Genomic DNA, 27,259 nt, shown 5'->3' on the forward strand with positions numbered 1-27,259 from the left:
CGGACTCTTCAGTCTGCCGTGCCGACGTTTTTGTTTTTCTCCGCCATGTCTCGTTGCACCCTGCCCTTCCGCTCAATCTCAATATTAAAATGTCTGCTATTGTTTTATGTTGCTTGGCATAGTGCTCCCGGTTTCTTCAATGTCATCCGCTACATAAATCCATGTTCTGCACAGCACGGCCTTATCATATTATATTATGGCTGAGTTGTTGCATTTGCGAGCGTGTGTAAGTGTAGTGTCTGGTTGTATACTGAGGTTAAAGAGAGCTATTTTGGGCTTTATGACTTTGATTATGCTAATAATAAAATATGTTATGAAATATATACGAGTAATTTAGATGTTCCTTTGACTGCAAGTAACTTTGCTACTAAAACTAACTGTCAGTATATTGAGTATATTGTAAGGAGACTGGTAGGATAGCATTAGGGTTAGGATTAAAGGAATAAACTAGAGGAGATACCTGCAGTCTATATAGCAATCTATTTGTTTTTGTTGCTTGTCCTGATTTCTCAAGCATTAAAAAGACCACTGGCATATGTATTCTCCAGAGGGCTCCTGCTTATGGTGGCAATATTTGAGGTTAAACTTTAAAATAATAAATTCTCTTTTAAATTATTACTCTTTTTTTACAGTATGAAGGAACTGCTAGTATATGTACACTGCTGTTTGAAAAAAGTTTGAGGTCAGTAAGATTTGGTGATTACTATAAAACTGTACTGTAAAATGTATCAAATTTAAACCTAATTAATTAAAGCATGGATGCATTGAATTGACCAAAGAGTAGCATTAAATACTTTGGTAATGTTCCAAACAATTTCTAAGTAAATGTTTCTATTCATCAAAGCATCTATAAACCTTTTCGGTTTAACCCTTGCGTGCTGTTAGGGATGTTTTATCCACTCTGGGGTGATTTTGAGTCTTAATTTTTCTGTGCTTCAGCAAATAGAATAATTTTTGGTGACAAATCTTATTTTCATGCATATTTTAGAAAAAATGTCTTGAAATTGTTCAAAAATTCAATAATACACTCCGGGCAAATTTGCTACCCTTTCATTATGTTCGTGGCTGTTTTTGCCCCATTGACTTTTATTATAATGCCATTTTTTATTGCAAAGCCATGAAACTATACACTTACCAGCCACTTTTTAAGTACACCTGTCCAACTGCACGTTAACATAAATTTCCAATCAGCCAATCACATGGCAGCAACTCAATGCATTACGCATGGTCAAGACGATCTGCTGCAGTTTAAACCGAGCATCAGAATGGGGAAGAAAGGTGATTTAAGTGACTTTAAACATGGCATGGTTGTTGGTGCCAGATGGGCTGGTATTTCAGAAACTACTGATCTACTGGGATTTTTACGCACAACCATTTCTGGGGTTTACAGAGAATGGTCCAAAAAGGAGAAAATATCCAGTGAGCGACAGTTCTGTGGGCGCAAATGCCTTGTTGATGCCAAAGGTCAGAGGAAAATGGCCAGACTGGTTTGAGCTGATAGAAAGGCAACAGTAACTGAACAGGAGATTCGCATAATAGATGTTCAGCCAACAAATCTGCAGCAACTGCGTGATGCTCTCCTGTCAATATGGAACAAAATCTCTGAGGAATATTTCCAGTACATTTTTAAGTCTATGGCATGAAGGATTAAGGCAGTATTAAAGGCAAATCGGGGTTCAATCCAGTACTAAGGTGTACCTAATAAAGTGGCCGGTGAGTGTATAATCATGCATTCTTGTCAATGTGGTAAAAACAGCCACAAACATAATGAAAGAGTAGTACATCTGAACAGTAAAAATTTGGTATATTTATAAGTGTAAATGGCATTGTGTGTGTATATATACTATATATACATATAAATAATGTGATGCAACAGTGCCATGCAGTGTTTGCTTATGTAGTTTTGTTTGTAAAATCTCCCAAAGCAACCAGTCTTGTTCTTGATCTTTTCCAGCTTGTCCTTCGAAGTGTGTCAATTTCTCTTTGATTGCAGCACATACTGTGGTTATTCTATAAAGGCCTCTTTTTAGTATGTGATAAAAAAGAAATATACTAAAGGAATGTTATAAATCTGTTAAGTCATCCATCAAGGGATATCATCCAGTCTTTCATCCAGCCTATCATCCAGACATTTTATTACTATTAACACAACTGAACAGCTCATAGTAGAGATTACTTGATAATGCTGTAGGCCTGTGAGAATCACATGACTTCAGGAAAAAAAATTGTTAATTGTTAATTGTTGTAAAAATTATTTGGTATTTTTTGTGCGATGAAAAAAATAAAAATGTCAGAAAACATACAGAAGAAGTGCATACTATGCTTTTTACACATGTATTAATCACTTTTTATTATTATTGTGTTAACCCCACCGTGCAGTTTTGTGTTTATAGACATATAATAGGCAAAGATGGCTTAGTTAAATTTGGGCTGTCAGTGAAAATCCAATAGATGTCTAAGAATAGCCCAAAACCAGACTAGTCATTAAATAGACAGACTGTTGTCTTTCATTCCTACTTTTGGGATTTTAGACATCTATTAGATTTTTACTGACAGCCTAAGTTTAGTCTTGTTTTAGCCAAGTTATCTACTTTTGGACGTCTATTAGACTTCTTTTAAATGCACAAAAATGCTAGCTTGGAACATCTGGTGTTATACGTTTCTCTCAGACTGCCTATGGAAGCCTCTAGGCAAATTTTTATGTTAAGCCTTTTTAGTTAATGCTTATACAATTTGCAGGATGGTGCACAAGAGCCAATTTGTACTTTGAAGTCAATTAGTTATGCAAAACAAAGCAGTTAATTTAAACTATAGTTCCACATTAGCAGATCTATGCTCTCAGATATGCTTAACAATACTTGACATTGTACTGTTATTGACCTCATTTGTCAACATGATGCTGATGAATTGCAATGCTGGTGCAAGCATATCTAAATATGACCAAATGCCTTTTTTATTGCTGTTTTTTTAACGGCATCTAATCTAGAACAAAAAAGTTTTTTTTCACATGAGTGTGTATCAATTATGTGTACACATTTTGTAGGTATTAAATACATTCCTGGCTGCAGTAATAACAAGTATTTATGAATTCTACATATAACCCTTTAAAAATAATGCAGATTATACTTTAACATTGACACAAAATACACATTTACACCTATAAAAAAGACCTTTTAGCATCACTACTTGTTGGGAAGCATAATTAATCAAAGGTGATTTTCATCTGCATCTTTGCAGTAAAGCTGGTTCTGCAATCAGCAGTAAATCTCCAGCAGCTGCTTTCAGATGGAGCAGTGTTTACTAAACAGATCCATAATTCACTGACAAGATACACAAAAAAATACAGATTCATTCAGTTTCTCAGTGAAGTATGGCTCTTTGTTGCTTCTGTCTGAAAGTACATGAAAATACCACATTTAATAACTTGTATTTTTACCCCAAACTCACCTCTTAACCAACAGTCGAGTGTCTGAAAAAAATCCCAAAGACAGGATTCTGTTGTTTTGTGTTTATTATTCATGTTTAATATATAAGAGCAGATGAATCCTCCGCTCAGTTTGATTTCCTGTGTCTCTTCATTGTGACATATTTGCAGTTTCTGCTCAAGAGCACCCTCTGGCTTTCAGAGAAGATTTACTAGTAATCACAGAGGTGTGTTTCCCTGACAAGATGTATATGAGAATCGCAGCTTTTGCTGCATCGTGATCTTGATTTAATATTGAATAATCAAAATGCACCTAAATCAAATTACAACCTGTTAATTTAACAATAAAATTTCCTGCCTGAAATGGCTTGTCTGATTATGTTTTGACCGTATGAACATGGCAAAACACTAATAGCCAATAATATCATATCATATAGTGTTGTGCGTTTTAGTCCAGTAATCAAATACCAATGGATGAAATCATTGAATAGTCTGTTTCACTTCAAAAGCAAATACACACAATTATGCTAATTAGTACTAAACAATATGCAGTTTTACCCCAAACTCACCTCATAACTTTAGTTGAGTGTCTGAAATAAATCCTTCAGTAAGACGATTCTGTAGTTGTTGTGTGTTTATTAGTCATTTGTTAATCAATAGAGTATATGCCGAAGCATGCTAATAGGACTTTTAATTTCCCAGTAACCTGGGTTAAGCGCTTCCGGTGAACTGTTTGCAATTGCAAAATCTGCGTGTTTACGGTCTATTTTCTTTAAAAATCAGCGATCTCTACTGGCTGAGTGATATCCGATATAAAGTGGGTCTCAGATTGTACATGAAGCACTGCATTAAATTACATTTTTTCCCTGCCATGTCTTTATAATATGAGCATTTATTTTACCCCAGTATATTCAATGGAGCTTCTGCGCTAGCTGCCGATTCTGACAGGCGCGTGCTAGTAAACGGCTTTTTGTCTCGTTTTACGCTTGAGCAAGTAAATGAATGCCAAAGTCTGTTTAACTGATTGTATTTTAATTACATTACAACATCGATGCTGTAAAAGGAATCGTATAAAATAGAAAAAAACTCACAATAACAGGTCACCGGGAGTTTATCAGTATGGGAACAACACTAGCTCTGCAAATACCCTATAATGCCCGATGTCAATGCTTGACAGAGGGTGTGTCTAAAGTTGAGGCTGACGCGATCGTCATAGTAGCGTCAGCCATTGAAATTATTCCGCAATCGTCTACTGTCTGAGCTGGTGTATTTGCATAAAGTGATCTGATTGGCTGACGCTTCTGCTGGCACTTAAAATGTTGAGAAAGTCCAAACTTCTGCAGCAAGCAACACCACTGAAGCAGCGCAGACGGGTCCACAATGCAGTTCGGCAACGCCGGACGTCACCCGTTCAAAGTGAATTGGAAGTGTTGACACTGACGCCCCGTGTGAATGGGCTGTAAATGCAGTTCAATCCTCTCCTCAGTTTGATTTTCTGTGTCTCTTCATTGTGACAAATTTGCAGTGTCTGTTCAAGAGCACCCTCTGGTGTTTGGAGGAGATTTACTAGTAATCACAGAGCTGTGTTTCCCTGACAAGATGTGCATGAGAATCATGACTTTTGCTGCATCACGATCTTAATTTCAGTCTTGTAATCAAAATGCACATAAATCAAATAACAACTTGTTAAAGTAACAACAAAATGTCCCACCTGAAATTACTTTTCTGATTATTTTTCGAACTTAGCAAAACACTAATAGCCAATAATATTGTATCATATAGTGTAGTGCGTTTCAGTCCAATCAAATCTCAATGGATGAAATCACGTCCCCACCCTAGATTATTTCCAATTAAATAGTCTGTTTCAATTTATCTGGATTTCAAAAAGCAAATACACACAAAGTATGTTAATTAATGCTAAATAACATGCATTTTTACTCCAAACTCACCTCATAACTTTAGTCGAGTGTCTGAAATAAATCCATCAGTGAGATGATTCTGTAGTTGTGTGTTTACTAGTCATTTCTTAATCAATGAAAGCAGTTCAATCATCTTCTCAGTTTGATTTCCTGTATCTCGTCTTTGTGACATATTTGCAGTTTCTGCTCGAGAGTGCCCTCTGGCTTTTAGAGGATATTTGCTAGTAATCACAGAGCCATGTTTCCCTGACAAGATATGCTGTGCATGAGAATCACGTCTTTTGCTGTATCTTAATTTCAATCTTCAAAATGCACCTAAATCAAATTACAAGTTGTTTGTAACAATAATATTTCACACCTGAAAAACTTTTCTGCTGATTTTTCGACCATGTGAACAGAGGAAACACTACTAGCCAATAATATCGTATAGTGCAGTGCATTTCAGTCCAATCAAATCCCAATGGATGAAATCACGTCCCCACCCTACATTATTTCCAGCTGAATAGTCTGTTTCACTTCAAAAGCAAAAACCACTTCAGCAGTTTATGAACTTCAGGATGAGCTTTTATTGATCAAGCATGTGCATTAAGAATCACGACAAGTGTAGAAGCAAGAGAGGGAGAGAGAGAAAAGGAACGACTGTTTTACTTATTCAACAGCTTTGACACACACACGCACGCACACACCCCTCCTTCGTTCCCTACATCCATCCAACCTGGCTCATCCCCCGCTCTCACTCTTTCAGCCCAGAGACAAGAAATCAATGGCAGGCCATAAAGAGCCCAGAGCCTCTTTTCAATGATAGTGATTTGGCTTGAATACATAATCAACAATTATAGCTCATAAATAAAAAATGTGACATGACATATATAATACTCACCTGGGTCTTAAGAGGACAAAGAGTGTTTAATCATGATATTAGTGCTTAAAGGGACATTCATTCAACAGCCGGTCTTGCATTGTGATCCAGACAGAGCAAATATTGTGCTTTCTTCATCAGAGCTCCACGGGGTGATCAATGCACAGCTACAGCTGGTTGAAGGGGACCAAATCCATAAAACAGTTGATTTGGTTCCATTTTACCAGCTTTAGCAAAGCATTTTAGGGGGAGACCAGAATCCCAAATGCAGGACAAGAGCAGAACCTGTAGAGGAAGAACAAGACAGTTGAGTGAATTGAGTTTTTGCTTTAAAATATGAAACATTTACTTGATGTTTGCAAATAAAGCAACACGGATTTGTACTCCACTGCACAGAAATAAGCGTAGAGCAGGGGTGTCTAATACTGAGTACAGCTATACTGCAGGTCAGGGGAAGTCTTTAATTTGTATTTTATGGCTCCATCTTAAAGCTATATGTGCTGCGGTGCGGAATTCAGCACTCGCTCATGCACAAATTTGCACTTTTCAGCTGAAACTGGATCTGTGGGTGACACCGCTATCCCAGAGCAATGCAGTTATAGGATTGATGCAAAAAAAGGTGTTTGGAGTGTAACTAAATGGAATTATTAAAAAAAGCTAATTGAAATATTTAATAATTTATGTTTTAATTAAAATGTTAACTATTAAAATATTAATTAAGCAACACTTAATTAAAATTATTATTATTAATAATTCTAATATGTATTAAGTAAAATATAATGTAAAATGTATTCATATAATATAATTAGTATAATATAATATAATAATAATAATACATATATATTCACAATCCAGCCTGTGCAGATTGCTAACGGACTACAAATCCGCCATTACATGAACAACAAGTTCCAGTCATGCACCACTCACAAGCACCTGTTCCAAATTCCGCTGATTACACACACTTATGCCGGGGAGCTGCTCATGAACTAATTACAGGGACTATTAAAACAGCACACACACACACACACACACATCATTACTGAGTCTTGTTTATCTGTCTTTGTTAACACTTCAACGTGTTTTCCTGGTCTTGTCCTTCTATGTTTGATCTCTGCTTTGTTTTCTCATTTTGATACCTTGACACCTGGACCGACAGCTTGCCTGTTTAATGACCACGACTTTGGATTTGCCTGCATCTGTTTGCTCCTGATTGTGACCGTTGCTTGCCTGACTTTTCTAATAAACCTGCGTTTGGATCCGCACCTCTGTTGTCAGCGTCTCCCTTGTGACAATAATATATACAATTGTTAAGCAAAATATAATATAAAATATAATTCTTTAAATATTAGCAATACTAAAATAGCACTGTATCGGTTAACTAAAATGAGTTATTTTAAGTCTAAAGAAACCATTTATTTAAACAAAGTTTAAAATAAAATATATTAATAATTTTAAATATTTAATAATAACATACAATATTAGACACAAAATATTTGTAAAAATCCGGAAATGCCGCCTTAGTATCTAATTGAATTTCATTGCAAAACTTAAAAATAAAAGCATAAAATATAAAAAGCTAAATAAATAAATAATTCTACAATATTACTACCACAACCACCACTACTAGTAATGCAATGCTTCGATACAGCTAATATGCTATACAATATCACTGTACATGAATACAAATTTAGTTTTTTTTCCTCTTTTGTAGCATATTTTGAATTCATACAGATATGAATGGCAAAAATTGTTTAGTCAAAAACCATGATTTTTCTATTGTATTTCTCTTTTAATTTCTATTAGCATTTTGTTTGAAGGTTTCTAATGCAGTTAAATACACTAGATCATCCATTTAGTGCTGCCACCATCCAAACTGCCAGTTCTAAAAGGGCGTTTTAGTTCAACACAGGACCTAGAATGAGTTTGACACTCGCGTTTTAGAGACTCGATTACAGCCTGTATCAGTTTAGACAACACACGCAAACAAGAATTAATGCAGTCAGGATCAGGATAAAGCTGGTTTAGGAATGTAGAATAGAGCCGCATGCATCGCTCATTGAGAAAGTGCAGGAAATGAGCTGAAAAAGGGAGTGAGGACCGATGACCGTGTAAATGATGACTGCGGTCAATCTCAAGAAAATAAATTCATCACAGGCCTGTCAATACAGCTAATGAAGCCCGAAGACGACACACTGCTGGAATTAACTTCCATTTACCCCCGTATTTTCCACTCGTCCTTTTGTCTTTTTTTTAAATGCCTCATTCTCCCTCGTTGCCTTTTAAGCTCGCTCTGTCTGTTTTCTCATTCTGTCTGAAGTCTGTGCTTTTACAAGGCAGCTCGTTGCAGTTTAGGCCAACTCATTGTGTTCGGTTCTTTATGTTTGTCCTTCAGGCTCCTTTCCTGGGTCTTTAAATTAGCATGAGCTAATAATTTTGCCATTAGGAAACTTGGCTGCCATTCTCGCTAGACAGCCTGAAGAAAAAAGTATTCACATTGTAAGTGTGTGCTTGAACCGGCTCAAGGAAATGGTGGCATTATATATATGAATATACTATATATAATGATGGGCTATTTGTTTCATTCTTCCAGCATCCAGCTTTATACCTCAGAGCAACCCACAAATTACACACATGCATACACACTTCTCCCTCCCTTCACTTCCACTCTTTCTCCACTTCTCTGCAATTCATATTTGAGGACGAGTGACGTATGGAAGATCAAGATGGTCACAGTTTCACAGCTTACTGCTTCCCTAAATAGGGCTGTGTGGATTGTCACATGGTATTGTAATTGCATTTTTTTTCTGTCTCATTATGACCAGTTATTATACGCACATACACTATGTGTATTTTAACATCATCTCCTAACAATTCAACTACATTTTTTTAGTGTGACAAAAGACAAAACAAGTCTTAGTTAGGACACTGTGAGAGAAAAGAGCAGGACAGGAAAACGGGAAGTGGAACACAAGGCAGGACAGAGTCAATGCATGACCCCATTGCAGAATCACAGCACGATTGTTCACTTGAACTTTCCTTGTGCTTTTGTGTGCAATTATAAACTCACAACCTCCTTTGCAAGCCTACATTTAAATGCTAATATTAGCATCTAAATAACAACAAGGGCTTTATGTGTAAAGCTGAGTTCGTTTCAGTTGTCTGTGCACACAGAGGAATAATTGAAAGCATATGGAGAGACATGATCGTCACATATATTATTAACTACAAACTATATAACCAGTAGCTTATCGTTTAATATATAGTTTTGTAGATTAAAGTAAATAAATAAATGTGTCTTTATCCAGATACACTTTGATAAGCCTATTATAAAGCAGCCAGGGTGTGTTTTGTGTAAAGCATACGTGATGTATGCCATTTATTAATGCGTCTTGTTTAAAAACACATATAAGTGTAGTTTGAAAGACAAGGTACACTTGAAGGCGTTTACACACTTGGCTTGTTTGGATCATTTCCTTCAAAACTCATGCATTTTCTTTATTAGTTTTATTCATTTAGGCATAGATGAGTATAGCAGGTGTGAGCAAAAAATAGTCCAAGACCTGTCCTGCCTAACTGAAATTGAACTCTGTAGCAGTTTGCTTGTGGTAAGAAAGCCAGACAGCAGATAACTCAGATTTAAAAAAAAAGATCTCAGATCAGATTTTTTTAGGCTGACTAATAATTTAAAAATAAAAAGTAACCTACTGTAATTAGAAAATGTACTAACATGAGCTATGAACAATGAATATGAATAATCTTGTACAGCATCTATTATTCAAATAATTACCAATGAATTATTAAAATCCAACGTTGTGCATCATGTTAACATTAGTTAGTGCAATTTGATTTAACATAGACTAACTATGAACAACTGTATTTTCAATAAGGTTAACAAATGTGAATAAATACTATGATGTATTGTACATGTTAGTAAATACATTAACATTTACTATTGGACAGTTATTTGTGGTGTTATCTACATGGGTTGATTTGTTAACAATCTACAGCGAAGGTCAAAATTAGAGAAATAAATGAAACTTGCTTTCAGAACTGAAGTATACTTTGCAGCAGTAATTTGTCCACACAACATGTTCTTCAGAAAAGGTTCGTTTAATCTTAGTGTGCTTGAAAAGTTTACTCACTGCAGAGGCTTTCAGTCCAAATTCTCATAAATGTCGAGAAACTCTATGCTAAGATACAGATCTTTACCCCGTAATGTGTTCTTTGTGCTTCGGAATAGTATAATTCATAAAATATACTTAATAAAATGCTTTGAATGACTTCAAAAGTGATTAAAATTGTAGGTTAATTGTCCACCTTAAGTAGACTCACATATTTGATAAGACTTTGGGCCACAGGGACAATAGAGATGCATTATCTTGCTCTCCAAATAAGAGCCCTGTCAAATTGCTGTGCAGAACTCCTTTTTCACTGCATTATTCTTGCACAGTGGAGGAGTGCTGAACAGAGACAGGTGTATATTGTGATGTTCTGTTCTGTTCTGTTGTTATGACCAGCTTTTCTGTGTGTAGGAAAACTTACAGCATTTCCATCACAGGTTTTAATGTTATCATTGTGTATCAAATGTAGGGGGGAAAACTGTAAAATTCAGACCTTAAGAGCTTTCAGACTAAGATGCATCTGTGTGTGTTAGGAATCAGATTTCAAGCCACCATTTCTTTTTTCTGCAATACAGACTTTTAAAGGCCCATCTGGATTTATTCCTAATATGCAACATACAAAAAGAAAAAAGAAAAAATATACAAAACAATAACAACAACAAATATTTTTGCTCTCAGTCTGAGCCTAATTGAAAGTTTAGTCAGACAATAATGTTCCACAACTGTCCAAAACAAAGATAAGATGAAGACCTGATTCATGCTCAGAATGATAAAGTACAGAACAACAGCTACAAAAAAAAGTCAGTTTGTGTGTAAAGCTATTGTTTATCCATCGTGATACTAAAACTTGAACTGGTGTACTCTCACCAATTTGAGTTTATATTATCAATGTTACTTTACATGTTTTGTTTTTAACCGATTTAATAGCTAAAGAGTCAGATTTGAAGACTGCATCTTCTGCAAGATGAAACATAATATATATATATATATATATATATATATATATATATATATATATATATATATATATATATATATATATATATATATATATGTATGTATATATATATAATTTTTTTTTTTTTTTTTCTGAAGAATGTTGGCAGTCAATCAATTTTGGTGATCTTTGACTTCCATTATATAGACAAAAACATTTAGTAATTAAAATTTTTTTGTGTGTGTGTTTTAGAAAATAAAAACGGGTTTGGAATGACATGAAAGTAAGAAATAATAAGTAACCATTTAAAAGTGTGATCATCTGTCGCTACCAGCTTATTATTTATTTGACAAATTCTTATAAACTAGAGGCTTAAAAATAAAAGACAGAGATTAACAAGCCGTTCCAATTTCATTAATAAAGTTTTCTCATTTAGATTGTAGAAAGACACAAAGAAAAAAAGCAGAAAATGGCTGAAAAGGTTTACTGCGCTGTCCACCCTGTGTGCGGCAGTGCTTCCTCAAGTGCTCTTAAAAGCCAGCAGCTGAGGATTTTGTGGTAATGGAGTTATTTAGCAGGCCTGACCCCATCAGGCACACACGCTGTGGATGCCACAGCAAAACCTCTGTGGACATTTTAATTAGCTTGCCTGCTAATTAAGTTAATTCACTTTGCAGTAGCGCACTGAACTGACCAGTATGTTTGGTGTAAACTTTAACAACAGCATTTTAGCTGTTTGTGTTTATATTTTCCACTTTCAGAAATTAGATAAATCACACAATCATAACTGCCAACTTTATTGTTTGTGATTTGGGCCTAGTTTTGCGCAAAAGCCTGGGGCTAGAGTTTTGGAGGTGCCCTCAGATTAGGCAGAGGATGTAGGCAGAGGTGCAGAGCATGCTGCAGTGTGTTTGCAGTGCTGGCTTCTCTCTTCCCTCTGCATTCGGACGTGAGCGCTAGCGTAGGCCCTTACTCAGCACTATTTCTGGCTCTGATTGGCTGATCCAGGCAGCAGACCGCTACAAATACAGTAGACCGTAGTCAGCTTTTTGACTTGCCTTTGTCAGAAATTGGGTGACTCACCATTCGTTGAACTTCGTTTTTAGTTTTGAATCTTGTGGTCTTTAGGCGTTGATCTTTAATCAGAAAGTGGCCTAATTCCCATATTGACTGATATATCAAAATTATACACGGTGCAGTGCAAAAACATCACTGCACAAATCCACATTCATAAACATATGTGCTTCATAAACATTCTCTGAATATTCTGGGAAACAATCATGAGCTTGCATGGCATTTTATTCTTTTTAAATTATTATTAGAAGAATCAAGAGCGTTGAATAGAAACTTCACATCTAAGCACAGCTCCATAAGCTTTGACAGTTCGATCTAATTAAACATTGTTTTATCCTATTTTGGTTAAGCTAAGATTAATAGCATCTTTGTTTTGTAAATCTCTCATTTAATTTTCAGAAAGATGTAATCCCTAAAGCGGGTTTAAATCCCAACCTTTTAATCTAACGATACCACCTTTCAAGGAAATCGATAGCAGCTTAGATTTTATTTTATTGTTATTTATTTATTTCCTTTTTACTTCTCACTCTCTGCAGATGTTGGATCAGTAGGAATCGCCTAGATCATTTGCTCCTCTGTTACTGTAGGGGGTCTAAAATTCTTATTACCTTTGGGCTGCTGTAATCTGGTTTAATAGAGGCTTTTACTCCAGGGTGTAACATTTTCATCTAATTGCAGCATCTAAAATGTGGTTGCATGGAAGTTCTTATCCGCTCTAATTTGCAGCACTGGTATTTTTGCTGTCTCTTTTCTCTTTCTCTTTTATCACATTGTCTGACCATTTTTCACCAGGAGGAGTCATGAATGTGGAATGGAGCAGCATTAAAATCTTTACAGCTGCAGGAGGAGAAACGGCTGCAAAAGCAAGTTCTTGATAGATGCCGGCCATACTGGTACCATTCATCCACAGGTACTAATGGAACTTCTCATGTCCTAATGTCCTCAATAATATCTTAGATGACTCAAAAGTTAAAGGATAAAATAATAAAAACAAATGCATGGATGCCAAAGGATCCAGAGGGAAAATAAAGCAATGATGTAAAAGTTATGCTATGAGAATCTGACAGGCAAACAGTAGGAAACTCTTTCCTATCTGCTTATGATGTTGTATACTACCAAACTGAAAACACTGAAAAAAAACTGTACACTGAAAAAAAAAAAAAAATAGCACAAGGGCACTTCTTAAGCAGCAGGTATCTTTACACATACTGTTTAATCCTGCTTAGAGATGGCATAAACATTGAAAATAGAGAAAAGCCACTTAAAAATGCTAATAAACTGTATTTAAATAATATTACAATAACTATGATAGAGGAGCATCATAGAATAATGTGATTAAAGTATGAAATGTGCTTTTTTGTAGATTTATTTAAGCTGATAAAAGAAGACATGAAAAAAGACTAAGCATGTGAAAAGCTGTATGTCGAATGAGTGTGTCCTAATGTGCAGATTTCATAAAAAGTATCCAAACTATTTCAGTGAGGCAGTGGAAGAGTTATGCTGCCGTCATATGCTCTTAGAAGTTTCCTACTTCTCACTTATGAAGTTGTGATTACAAGCTTGCCACATTGAAGTGCTTTGTTGTCGGAAAGAATACGAATCACGTACATGATTTTGAAAATTTTTTTTAAGGCTGATATGTATTGAAGATATTAAAATAGGGATAAAACATAGCAACTCGTTATTTGACAAACACGTAAACATCCACGGCACTATCTAGACTAGAATTTAGGATAAATAATAAATGCTTCGGGGCATCACGATGGCGCAGTGGGTATAGCATGATCAATAGCTTCCTCACAGCAAGAAGGTTGCTGGTTTGTGTCTCGGATGGGTCAGTTGGCATTTCTGTGTGGAGTTTGCATGTTTCATGCGGATTCTCCGGTTTACCCCACAGTCCAAAACACATGCGGTACAGGTGAATTGGCCGTAGTGTATGTGTGTGAATGCGAGAGTGTATGGGTGTTTCACAATGTTGGGTTGCAGCTGGAAGGGCATCCGCTGCATAAATCAAATGCTGGATAAGTTGGTGGTTCATTCTGCTGTGGCAACCCTTGGTTAATAAAGGTTATTTATACATGTAGCACTACAACAAAACAAAGTGATTTAGCTGTTGTTGGGGGAAAAATGTAAATACTGGTAAACGCAGCAGTTATTCCCCTTTCTGTGATGTTTACGCTTCATCTAAGGATTTTACTCTCCCGATGTATAGTAAGGAAATGAGGTGCTGTTGTGATAGGCTACGTAACATGATAACAGGCTAGTAGTTTGTTTGAATTGTGTTCATACAGCATATGTACAAATTGATGCACATAATTATCATCTAAAATCAGTAATGTAAGCATGACTGCAAGTGTTTTCCAACGAAATAATAATTAAAAAATATTGTTGAATCCATATTTAAAATTTTGTTGGACACTTTAGGCAAAACAGAAATAAAATGTGATGACTCATCATGCACTAAGCAGATTTTTGTCCAATCAAATGGTTTCTTAAAACAGGAATCTTAACACTGCTACTTATTCCACTCTCTGACAGATAGGTATGGAAGCTTAAGAGATAAGAGAGGTCACTGTCTGGGATGATACCTCTTCAAAAGGTGTAATATTGAAGGCTGCATAATTTAGAGAAAATTTAATCCACTGGATTTGAACTTTGAACATTGGAAGATAATTTAAAGAATGTCATAAACCGGACAGTTTATTATAGCCTTTGAGTTTTATGTTGTTTTTTTTTTCCTTCATGGAAGTCAGTGGATAAAATCCATACCAACATTCTTCGAAATATCTTCTTTTGTGTTCATTTAAAGAGACAAAATCACGGGGTTTGAACATCTTGAGAGTAAGTATAATGAGTAAATTAACATATTACTCTGTGCATATTAATAGAAAGACAGTACATTTTTGTTTTCTGAATATAATCCCAGTCATAGAATTTTGTGCCTCTTTTTTGACCATGTACAATAGTAAATCATGAATAACAGCTGTATTAATATCCTATAGCATTAAAAAAACCAAAACAAGTCATGCTCCTATTTAAATGGAATGTACACTATTCTAAACGTTAATGTCAGTAAAAATAAATTTTTCTCTTTCCTCTTCCTTTTTTTAACTTGAGAGAGATCTATTTTTGCTCACAGAGCAGTTATTTGTTTAAAGATACAGTATAAACAGTAACTTCATTGCAATTTAAAACAACTCTTCTGTTTTTAGGCATTTTAAAAGCAATTTATTCCTGTGATGCAAAGCTGCATTTTTAGCATCATTACTCCCAGTCTTCAGTGTCACACTATCCTCTAGAAATCATTCTTATTTATTTGAAATTGTAATATTTTAACATTACAAATAGCTGCTACTTTAATGTTAAACTCTTTTTTTTTTCTAAATTATTTAACCTCAAAACGCATTTATTCTCTAACTCTCCTTTCTTCACATTCACACCCCTTCATTAGTAGTGACTTACAGAAGCACCACTTACAAGCATTGTGGAAACGCCACAAGAGTTTAGTTACACACTTTCTCTCACTCACTCGCAATAAAAGTGCACCAGTGAAGGACAGAACAATAAAAAGGTGAAGAAAAGAAAAAAGATGGAGAGGAAGTGAAGTGGAAAAGTGATCTGGCAGAAACGATTTGTACTGTAGCGCAACTGTGTAGTGTCTGCTCTGGTTTCAAAGACAAAACCCTGCTGTTAGAGAGACTAGTTAAATGTGTGTGTGTCCACCTCAAACAGTGACAGCCTGACTGAGGCCATACAGGGGCCTATAGTGAACAGATGAGGGCTAAGCTGTGTATGTTTAAACCCACTCACACACAAACAGCTGAGGATACAGTATGTGTCATGTTTGAATCACATAGAAGCACACGCTTAAGGCAAAACACTGCAGGCAAAAATACTGATATTACTGATATAGCTGTCGAATTTAAGCTTTGGAGATTTTTGAATTTTACTAAAGTGTTTTTTTCAGTAGAATGTAAAGAAAACATCCATGATTGTGGTGCACTTTATCAATTTGTGGCTGTGGATTTCAAGTAAATTTTTTTAAACGCTGATTTTTTAATATATATACTGTATTAATACATACATCTCTACTTCAGTGGCACTTACTGTAAACCAACCTGCACAGTTTGATCCATATCTGTATTCTGATTATTTTTACTGAAGGATGTTATTTGACTGATTTTATACAACACATTGTACACTACAAAACAAGGGCGTAGATTCACTCTTGACATTGGTGGGGAAATACATACCTAGAGCGCAAGCATTGAACAGCTCTAATTCTGTTTTGCGCTTTAAGAAAACATGATTAAAGTACTTAATAATATAAAATAAACACTTAAAATACCAATAACAATCGCGTTCCATGCTGCAGAAGTGAATTTACAAGATTTTTTGGCAGTCTGGCTTTTGGGGAGGTATCAGTGTAGAGAAATTTAGAGATGTGTGTGACGCAATTTAACTGTTTTATCCTGATTATCGTTTTTTCATAATCATGGAGGCCAAAATCAAAACTGAAATGTAATTAATTGCACTGCCTTAATTAATAATAATAATACGGTGAACTAGTTGTGAACTTGACTTGGTGCACGTGTAAGTTCAGAGTTGACGAGGATCACTTGAAGTCGATTCGATTACTGGTAGGGACATTTTTAGTAATTGGTGGATATTGGTGGGGACACGTCCCCTCTGTCCATGCTAATTCTACATCCTTGCTACAAAACATTGTAATTATTATCTGCTGGTTTGCAGTAGTTTCTGAATTATTCTGATAAAAAAGAGATTTCCAAAATACTCCCTATAAAATCCTTTAACATCTCTGTAAAGCTGTAACAGGACTTTTGAACCTGACTAAATCTACTGTAATGTATGTATGCCAGTGCATATTTTATTAAATAATGGCCCATTTTAAACATCATGTTTTAGAAAATTTATAATGTAAAAAAAAGTTTGCAATTCTTAATGAAATCAGTCAACTTTGGAAGCACGGTTATAATATTTTAATATAAGTGTTAGTAAAATATCTAGTTTTTATACCATATTGTACTGCATATTTTTACCTTTAACATTAGTCTTATTCATGAGACACAAGCTGAACAGATTCCTGGGTAAATATACTGTATGCTATGAACATTCTTGCATAAATTGGCTTATTCAGTTCTAAGTAAATTCATAAACTATTTATGAATGTACTCATATTCTTGATGCTCATGGCGACATACACGCACACATGCTCGCTCGCTCTCTCTCTCTCTCTCTTTCTCTCTCTCTCTTTCTCTCTCTCTCTCTCTCTCAAACACACAGATACACACAAAAATAATTATTATTGTCAAACAAGAAAGGTAAACAAAGTGACAACCTGCAATGATGACTTCAAAGATGGAAAAAAGTGCAATGAAGTACATTTCCGTTGATCAAAAACTAAACTATCACACTGAAAAAAATATTAAAGAAAATGGATGAAATCAAAGAGGTAGTTTGAATATGGTGTTTTTGTGTTCCATAAATAAAGACTGTTCTCTAAAATAAAATGATAAATAGCACATTGTTATCTGAAATGTTGTGGAGCATGTTTGCAAAGAAATCGCTGCATTATATACTGTCTGGAGAAAGCACTTACAAATATTGTGATTGTTGTAAATAGTTGCACTAAAAAAGGATTTATTGTATTTACTAAGTTTTTTTTAAGGATGCAAACAATTTATATGGGCTGAATTTGAACAAACAAATTGCATTTAGTAATGTTTAACTTTTGTTTCAATTCTGCCCAAATAAATAGTTTGCAACCACTTAACAAAATTTTAGTAAAACAATTTAGTACTTTGAAAATGCTTTTAATTAGCAGAATAGTGCTTTTATAATTTTGATATGTTTTATTTTACTATATAATGAGAGTCATTATTAGGCTAACTTATGTTTTTTTTTTTAATTTCACATTTTTTGCACAAACTAACTTGGGAAGTTGTGTATAAATGTATTATTTATTTTATAATTGTTACATACTGTGTATAATTTTACATATCTTATGGGAATTAAAATTAAATAATATTTCTTTTGTAATAATATTGAGCTTTTTACACAGTTGAATTCAGAATTATTAGCCCCCCTTTGAATTTTGTTTCTCTTTTAAATATTTTCCAAATGATGTTTAACAGAGCAAGGACATTTTCACAATATGTCTGATAATATTTTTTCTTCTGGAGAAAGTCTTATTTGTTTTATTTCGGCTAGAATAAAAGCAGTTTTTAATTTTTTAAAAAACATTTTAAGGTCAATATTATTAGCCCCTTTAAGCTATATATTTTTCGATAGTCTACAGAACAAACCATCATTATACAATAACTTGCCTAATTACCCTATCCTGCCTAATTAACCTAATTAACCTAGTTAAGCCTTTAAATGTCACTTTAAGCTGTATAGAAGTGTCTTGAAAATATCTAGTAAAATATTATTTACTGTCATCATGGCAAAGATAAAATAAATCAGTTATTAGAAATGAGTTATTAAAACTCTTAAGTTTAGAAAGGTGTTGAAAAAAAATCTTCTCTCCATTAAACAGAAAATGTGGAAAAAAATAAGCAGGGGGGGCTAATAACTCAGGGGGGCTAATAATTCTGATCTCAACTGAATTTGATAATAATATTTTTTATGTATGAGATTTGAATTTACTTTATTTTATTGTACTATTAGGCAAACAAAGCTTGACTGAGAAATAAAATCGATCGAATTTCACATTTTTGCTTTAATTTTCACATGTTGACAATTAAATATTTTTTCTTTTAGTTTTTGTTTCAAAAATAGTTTTTCAATTGAATTTAAGTTTAAATTGTGATTATTCTTTCACAGATTGATGATTCTACAACTATTCATGTTGTTGTTTCCTCGTAAGTCCATGCAGATTTTTCTTTTACCCTTTTCATATTGCATTTTGCAAATGACATATTGAAAAGAATCAGATTTATTTTCCTCCAATATGTTCTACACTGTATGGTAATTCACACACAAGGTCTTGCGATTACGGCTCTATTTTCAGCTCTATTGTAAATGCAATGAGGCCGGTGTAATGTCACAGTGAACCTCCGCAATGCATATGATGAATTTACAGATCTGCGTGGAACTCTTTATCCTGAAACTTCTTTAGGTTCATCTTCCCCAATGTCCTTCCTCATTACTGTGCTTTCTATCACTCAATCTCCTCATTTCTTTCCATTTCCAATGTTCTCAGCTCTTGTGCGGCGCCTCTGAATGTTAACTAGGCTCTAGTCTCTTAAATATATGTGCACTTAAAGGCCCGTGTGATCATGGAGGCTCTGGATGTACGTGAGTATAGTGTCTGTTCACATCCTGCTCCAGTGACCCATTACTGTATACTGATTGCAGTATACATATATAGATTTGCAATATTGCAATATACCCTACAACAAAGTTAAATGCTTCAGTAATTGAGGGTTATTAAACTAAATAGTTCACCAACAAAAAGGACAGAAATCTACTCATCGAAATTTGTTTCCTCTTGTTGAACACAAAGGAAGATATTTAGAAGAATGTTGGAAACCAGTAGCCGTTGATGTCTATGGTACAAGAAAAAAATTTTTTTGGGTGTCATTGGCTACTGGTATCCAACATTCTTCAAAGTACCTTATTTTGTGTTTAACAGAAGATTAAATAATGAGTAACTTTCTTTTTCTTTTTTTTGGTGAACTAATGATAACAATTAACTCTAACCAATCAAGTGTGTTCATCAGTTAAACTATTAATTACACTAACAAGAACACTTTAAAATAAGTGTAACCATTTATTTTACAATGTCCTTGTTACCATATCTGTATGTAATATAGTAAAAACTGTGCAACTAATATCCACAGTTACATACAATAAACCAAAACTTTTAGTAGATATAAAAAAGCATGTAAATCTACATTTACATTACACTACCTGACAAAAGTCTTGTTATCGATGTCAGTTGTAAGAGCAACAAATAGTTTGAGTTCTAGTTGATCATTTGGAAAAGTGGCAGAAGGTAGATTTAAGATCTAATGATTCATCTGTTGAACTGCATCTCAATCATCACAAATACTGTAGAAGACCTATTGAAACCTGCATGGACCCAAGATTCTCACAGAAATCAGTCAAGTTTGGTCAAGGAAAAATCATGGTTTGGGGTTACATTCATTATGGGGGCATGTAAGAGATCTGCAAAGTTGATGGTAATATCAACAGCCTGAGGTATCAAGACATTTGTGGTGCCCATTACATTACAAACCACAGGAGAGGGCAAATTCTTTAGCAAGATAGCGCTCCTCCTCATACTTCAGCCTCCACATCAAAGTTCCTGAAAGCAAAGAAGGTGCTTCAGCATTCACCAGCCCAGTCACCAGACAATGAACATTATTGAACATGTCTGGTGTAAGATGAAGGAGGAGGCATTAAAGAAAAAGAATCTTGATGAACTGCAAGAATGCTTTCTTTGTCATTGATGACCAGATGACTTTATTAATAAGTGATTTGAGTCATTGCAGATATGTATGGATGCAGTCGTTCATGCTCATTGGAGTCATACACAATATTAATTCTTTTTTTCACTGCACCATGACTTTATATTCTATACTGTACATTATTTCTGTTAAGTGACAGGAATTTTATCTAACCTAAATTAGACTGTTTCAATTAAATAATTAAAAATCAAGGCATTATAATGTTTTATTTTGGTAAAATAAGCGTAATCTAGAAGCCAAATGATCAACTAGAAGTCAAGCTATTATTTGTTGTTCCTAAAACTTAGTGGATAGGCCACAAGACCTTGTTAGGTAGTGTATAACTTGCTTATGATTAGTTTTTTTACTTAATTTTGATATGTATAAAATATGTACAAACTGTATAACATTTATACCAAAGACACTGTACTGTAAATTACAATAAAGTAAATAATAAAAAAAGAATCTCTTGTATACACAAGTATTATAAGGTCCAAACTATTAGTTCAAATGAGGAAATGTTTGAATAAAAATGATATAATACTGAGATATGCTCTTAAGATTTATTGGGGTTTGTGTTAATGTTACAAAAATACTCTTTTTATTCCTCCACACCTGATTTTAGTGTCTCTTCATACTTATTACCACATATTCCTTCTTATTCTGCCTGTAAATGTCACTGCAATAGCGTTTGGATTTAGGAAGTTGTGCTGAATGAGCGCTGGACTCTCAGGTAGTGTGTTTGTCCTGAGAGAGGAAAGATAGAGCACTGCAGGAGACTTTTATCATCCTCACACACACCCACTACAGCCTGCAGTGCCGCTTCTCACATTAGCATGACGATTACATAGTTATTACTATGTAATAACAGTGTAGTTAATGTTAGTAATGAAACAGCAGTAGCTGTGCAATATGAACTTGTTTCAATTAAGCAGAGGAAGCCTCGGGCTGAGCGTCAGACACTTTGCTGCATGCACTTTGCTGCAGTTTGCAGCAGTGAACAACTCCCTCTTCATATCAGAGAGAGAGAAAAAAAAAAAAAAAAAAATATATATATATATATATATATATATATATATATATATATATATATATATATATATATATATATATACAGGAAGTATATTAATGTTTTTCTTGCCATGGATGGAATGAAGCTTTGCGTCGGAGCGCTCTTGTTCTTTTAATTACTTCCTCCTGGTTTACAGCTTCAGTGAATTTTAATTATCCACCATGCAAATATTTAGGAAGAACATCCATTTGGTATCAGGGTGTTTGGGAAGATCCTGACGCAGATTTGAAGAATACAAGCATTTAGAAACATTTCTAAATGTTTGTCTCTAAATGAAAATACAATGCTAAATGACAATAAAATACAAAATATTAATGTAATAAATATAAAATATAATATAATAAATTACAATATTTATAGAAAATATTAACATTTTATTCAATAATATTTGGAATAAATCAAAATAAATGTATAATTTTTCAAGTGGTTCCTTAATTTTTTCCCTTAGCTGTCCATTTTTGTTAAAGGAATATCAACATATCCTTTCTGAGAAGATTTTTTAGGATGTAAATTACTGTTATATTTAATGATGTTTTTGGAGGATGTTTTCTGTAAATCAAGATCAAAATTAAAAAAAAAAAAATTAAAATATTTATTAAAATGTTTTTATTTTATTTCGTTATAGTTTATTTTATATTATTTTTAATTTTTTAATTTTATTTTATTTTATTTTATTTTATTTTATTTTATTTTATTTTATTTTATTTTATTTTATTTTATTTTATTTTATTTTGAGCTCTTCCAACAAAATTTATTTTGATGTCATATAAGACAAAATGTCCTTATCTCAACAAAAAAAATTGCCACCCATAATAATACATCCATCTGCAATACTCAGCTGTACTGGGATATCCCATAATTATATTCGCAGGACATTTGAACATGTCTCTAGGTTGTTTCCTCCTCTGTTTTTCTGCAGTGAGAGCATGTTCCAGATAAGCTTGACTGTTATTGGGGTTTAAATGCTAGCAGATGTCGCTTTAATTGATTGAAACAAATTACCAAGGCATTGATCCTCGGTTCGAGTGTTTCATACGAGTGCCACTGAAGCAAGGTGTGCGTGTGTGTGTGTGTGTGTGTGTGTGTGTGTGCAGAGGAATTGTTCCGGTTCACAGAGATCTGCTGTTATGCATCCATTGACAGGACATTGGCATTTGAAAAAGATTTTAAAGCTTGATTTGTTCTTTTAAAAAGGATTATTCAACCTTTTGTTCGTTTATAGTCCATTTCAGCCGGATAATGACCTTCATAATTGATTTAATAGTTTTAAATTGGTGCCTTGTGGAAATATTCACTGACACTGTTGTGAAATTTTGCGAGGCAGCAAATTGTAGCGCAATGAAATTATGATGTTAAAGTGTTGAATTATTAGCCAATTACAAGTATTAGTGAATACTGTATCAATGTCTTGGCATTCAGTTTAAAATGTATTCATTTAAAATGAACCAATATACTCATTCTGACTTGTTTGTGTTATATCAAAGATAAATATAAAAGAACACTCTTAGTATAGAAGGCACAACGTCTGTCACTGGGGCAATACCTGTTTAAAAGGTATATTTTTTGTACCTGACAGGTCCACGTTTGCTCTTTAAAGGTACAGTGCATAATACTACGTTAAAAGTATGAAAATGTACCTTATAATAACTTACCATTGTGGATATGTTAGGTACAAACATGTGCCTTCTGAAAAGGCATTGCCCCATTGACAGCTTTTGTGCGCTTATTTCTAAGACTGAATAAGTAATCATGCTAAATGTAGGGGTAAAACCTAGTCTGAAGAATAATTCCAATAATTTTGTTCTAAACATGCCTGCCAGCAATTTTGATATATAAACTATGCGAATTTTATTTTATTTATTTATTTTATTTTATTTTATTTTATTTTATTTTATTTATTTATTTTATTTATTTATTTATTTATTTTATTTTATTTATTTTATTTTATTTTATTTATTTTATTTTATTTATTTATTTTATTTATTTTATTTATTTAACATTGTAACAAAAAATACATTTAAATTATAGTAAAAAAAAATAAAGAAATGGTTAATTTACACCAAATGTGTATGTTATGTACACCAAGGTTATTATAGTTTTGCATTCTTAAATTTAGTTTTTATTTCAATACTTTTTAATATACTTTTTTTTTCATTTATTTTTTTATTTGTTGAAATTTCAGTTTAGATCTAGACTGTTTCATTCATTACTGGTTTTGTTAGTTTTAGTTTAACTGTTACTTTGTGAGCACATTTTAATTAAACTTTTATATATATAGTTTTGGTAATTCTAGTTTAGCAGAGTTCTAGCTACTGCAGATTGCTGGAGAACTACAAATCTGCCACCGAATGGACTACAGATTCTGTCATGCACCTCACACACACCTGTTCTAGTTTTCCCTGATGACACACACACACAGATACACAGCTGTAACTGAAACTTTTTACTTATTTAGGTGTTTTTATATATCACTCAAACTTCTTTTCTACATTTTATCTTAATGCAATCTCTACATTTTGAATGATTTGATTTTGACTGCTGGACTGCTCCATGATTGGGGGTTGTGGACAAATTTGTGCAGATGTAGTAATAATAATATTTTATTGTATAATATTATTATTGCATAACATTACATTATTATAATACTATTAGATTTTATTTTATATGCTCTAGTTTGTATCTGTTTTGACCCTTGCCTGTCTGACTACTCTTTATAAACAGCATGTGGATCCTCACCTTTGTTGTCCTTGACTCTTGTGTTACAACGTCAAGTTTAGTGTTTGCACAGCCTGTATTACAAGCTACAAAAATAATGTTTGGAAATGTAAATTGATATTTAACTGACATGAGACAGAAAAATATAGAAATAAACGAATTCAAACATTTTTTTTGGGCCTAAGACCTTTGCACAGTACTGTATATGATTTTAAAAGATGTCACGCAAGTTCCCAAAAAGAGGGCACTGACACACTGGCACAGAGTTTGATTGACAGCTTGATGTGACCCAGCGGCAGCACAGGACATGAAGGTCAGCTGAGGGAATGAGAGATTCGGATCAAACACTGATCTACCAGGGTGTCCTGAGAACAGACCTGTACTCCAGCTCTTAAAAACCCAATGTTGCTGAACTACAGACTGAAAATGCTCTTTTAAGTGTCAACTCATCTTCTCATTTAAATTTAGATTGTGGCGATTTTAAAAGTTTCATTTTTTCGAAGTGTGCATTGATATAGGCTGTATTTGGAATTGACTGTATCTATCTTCATAATTTTACACAGACAAACAAGGATAGATGAAGTAGGAGAATTATTTAATTTATCTCAATTTAATGAATTAGGATGCATTAAATTGATTAAAAATGACAGTAAATATATTTATAGCACGTATTCCAAATAAGTTATTATTATTATTTTTGTAACAGACTTAACAGAACACATTCAATGTTGACAAAAGCAAAGTTTAGTGTTTGCACAGCCTACATTACAAATTGCAAAATTGTTTTAGTTTGTTTCATCTTATACATGATGATAGATTAAATAATTCTCCCACTTCATCTATCCTTGTTTGTGTAAAATTATGAAGTTCGATATTCAGTAAAGTCCAAATACAGCATATATCAGTGCACACTTTTAAGAAACAAATGTTTTAAAATAATAATCAAATAATAATCATTTTTAAATTGATAAAAAATCTATCAACAATTCTGAAAATATATTATGTAAATCCCCAAGAATATAAAGCTGCGAAACTTTTTTATTTAGATTAAAAATAAATGTTTCCTAGGCAGTAAATCAGCATATTACAATGATTTCTGAAAGATCATGTGACACTCGTAACTCCCTGAACTATTTTGCTTTTTTTTTTTTTTTTTTGCATTAGACTAAGTAACCAAAAAGCGTGATCAAATAATCGAAATCATGAAACCTATTTAATGGAATAAAACGTTACAATGGGTTTCTTCTCAAATTCTGTTTTATTCATGTTTAAATAACTTTCTGTTATTTAAAAATATATTAAAACATGAATGAAAAGTAATGAATAATAATAATACTGTTATATAATAATGTTTGGTTTTCACAAACTGTCTAAACTAAACTCAACTAAACCAAACTAAACTAATCGTTTGTGAAGTGATAAAGCAGTTGTGGAGATGAAATTGTGTCCTCATATAATGTGATGACTGAAAGCATCAAATGCACGCACTGAAACACTTGCAGACTTCATATTGTATTCAAATTAATATTTTGTATTTCAGTATTCAAAGTCTCAAATATCACAACACAATTTGATTTTAACTTACTCATGCAAAATTTACCAAACTCTGCATATTGTATTTTTTTATGACTGGATACCTGCAAATTCATTCATATTTTTCAGGCCTCTAGATGAAAAAACAGAACAGTCTCCATTATATTCATACGGTATATGCTACATATTTGGTATTTTCGCAACCACAAACCTCCAGTTTACATTCCCAAACATTATTTTTGACAGAGATCGGATCTCACTATTCATCATGAAGAAGCAAAACAGACTAAATCCAGAAGAAACATCTCCCAGAAACCTGCCTGCAAAACTACACTACAGTCTAAAGTTTTAGGCACTTACATGTAAAACAAAAATGCTTCGAAAATAATAGTAAATTAATTTCTTTATCAGTTAACTTCTATTAGCTAAATCAAAACAGCGTGTGTGTTAAAAACGAACTTTTTTTCATGACGCTTTGCAAGAGGTTTTCTTGAAGTGTCTCAGAGATGTTTCCACAATTCTTGAGGATGGTGATAAAAATTGTTTACTTTGTAGTGCACATTGATATTCTTTAGGTAAACATTTAATTAGTACAAGTTAATTCACTGAAAAATAATAAAAGTTAGTTTTTTTTAAATTTCCAATCAAAATCAGACCATTTGCTTCCACATTTGGAGTGGTGTTTCTTTTCTGTTGTTTGACTCCTTTCAGACCACTAATTTGCTAAGAGTGAGTGATGTGCAAAAAGAAAGCCCTGCCCCCTTCTCAATATTCCGTTTTCATTAGAAGTACAACAACATGCAATTCTTAGTTCACACTGACTTTAAAGGCCACATGAACTGGAAGCTGCCATCATTTTATTTCCCATATTTTGATGCAGTTCCTATAGAAACGGAATATTAAATGAGAAAACAGTGGGCATGGCTTGTTTTTTTCTGGAAGTGCATTTTCAGAATTAAATATTAGATCACAGGGCCAAACTTTTTTTTTCTTCTTAATGACATGCAAAAAGATTTTTTTCACCAGAAAATTAGCAATGTGAGCTCCCTTCATACCATTAATTTGCTAAGAGGGAATTATGCACAACGCGAAAGCCCTGCCCCCTACTTAATATTCCATTTTCCAGAAGTT

The 27,259-nt window shown here is 33.5% G+C and overlaps 1 long non-coding RNA gene across 1 annotated transcript in view; it reads right to left on the reverse strand.

The window, feature by feature from the left end:
- Positions 1-5,885: 5,885 nt before the first annotated feature.
- Positions 5,886-27,259, reverse strand: part of LOC130216957 (uncharacterized) — a 36,824-nt gene continuing 15,450 nt past the window's right edge. The window contains exon 2 of the long non-coding RNA XR_008835846.1: positions 5,886-6,487. This is a non-coding gene — a long non-coding RNA (uncharacterized LOC130216957). The remainder of the gene's footprint in view (positions 6,488-27,259) is intronic.

This window comes from Danio aesculapii, chromosome 23 (genome assembly GCF_903798145.1).
Source record: "Danio aesculapii chromosome 23, fDanAes4.1, whole genome shotgun sequence".
Lineage (NCBI taxonomy): Eukaryota > Metazoa > Chordata > Actinopteri > Cypriniformes > Danionidae > Danio > Danio aesculapii.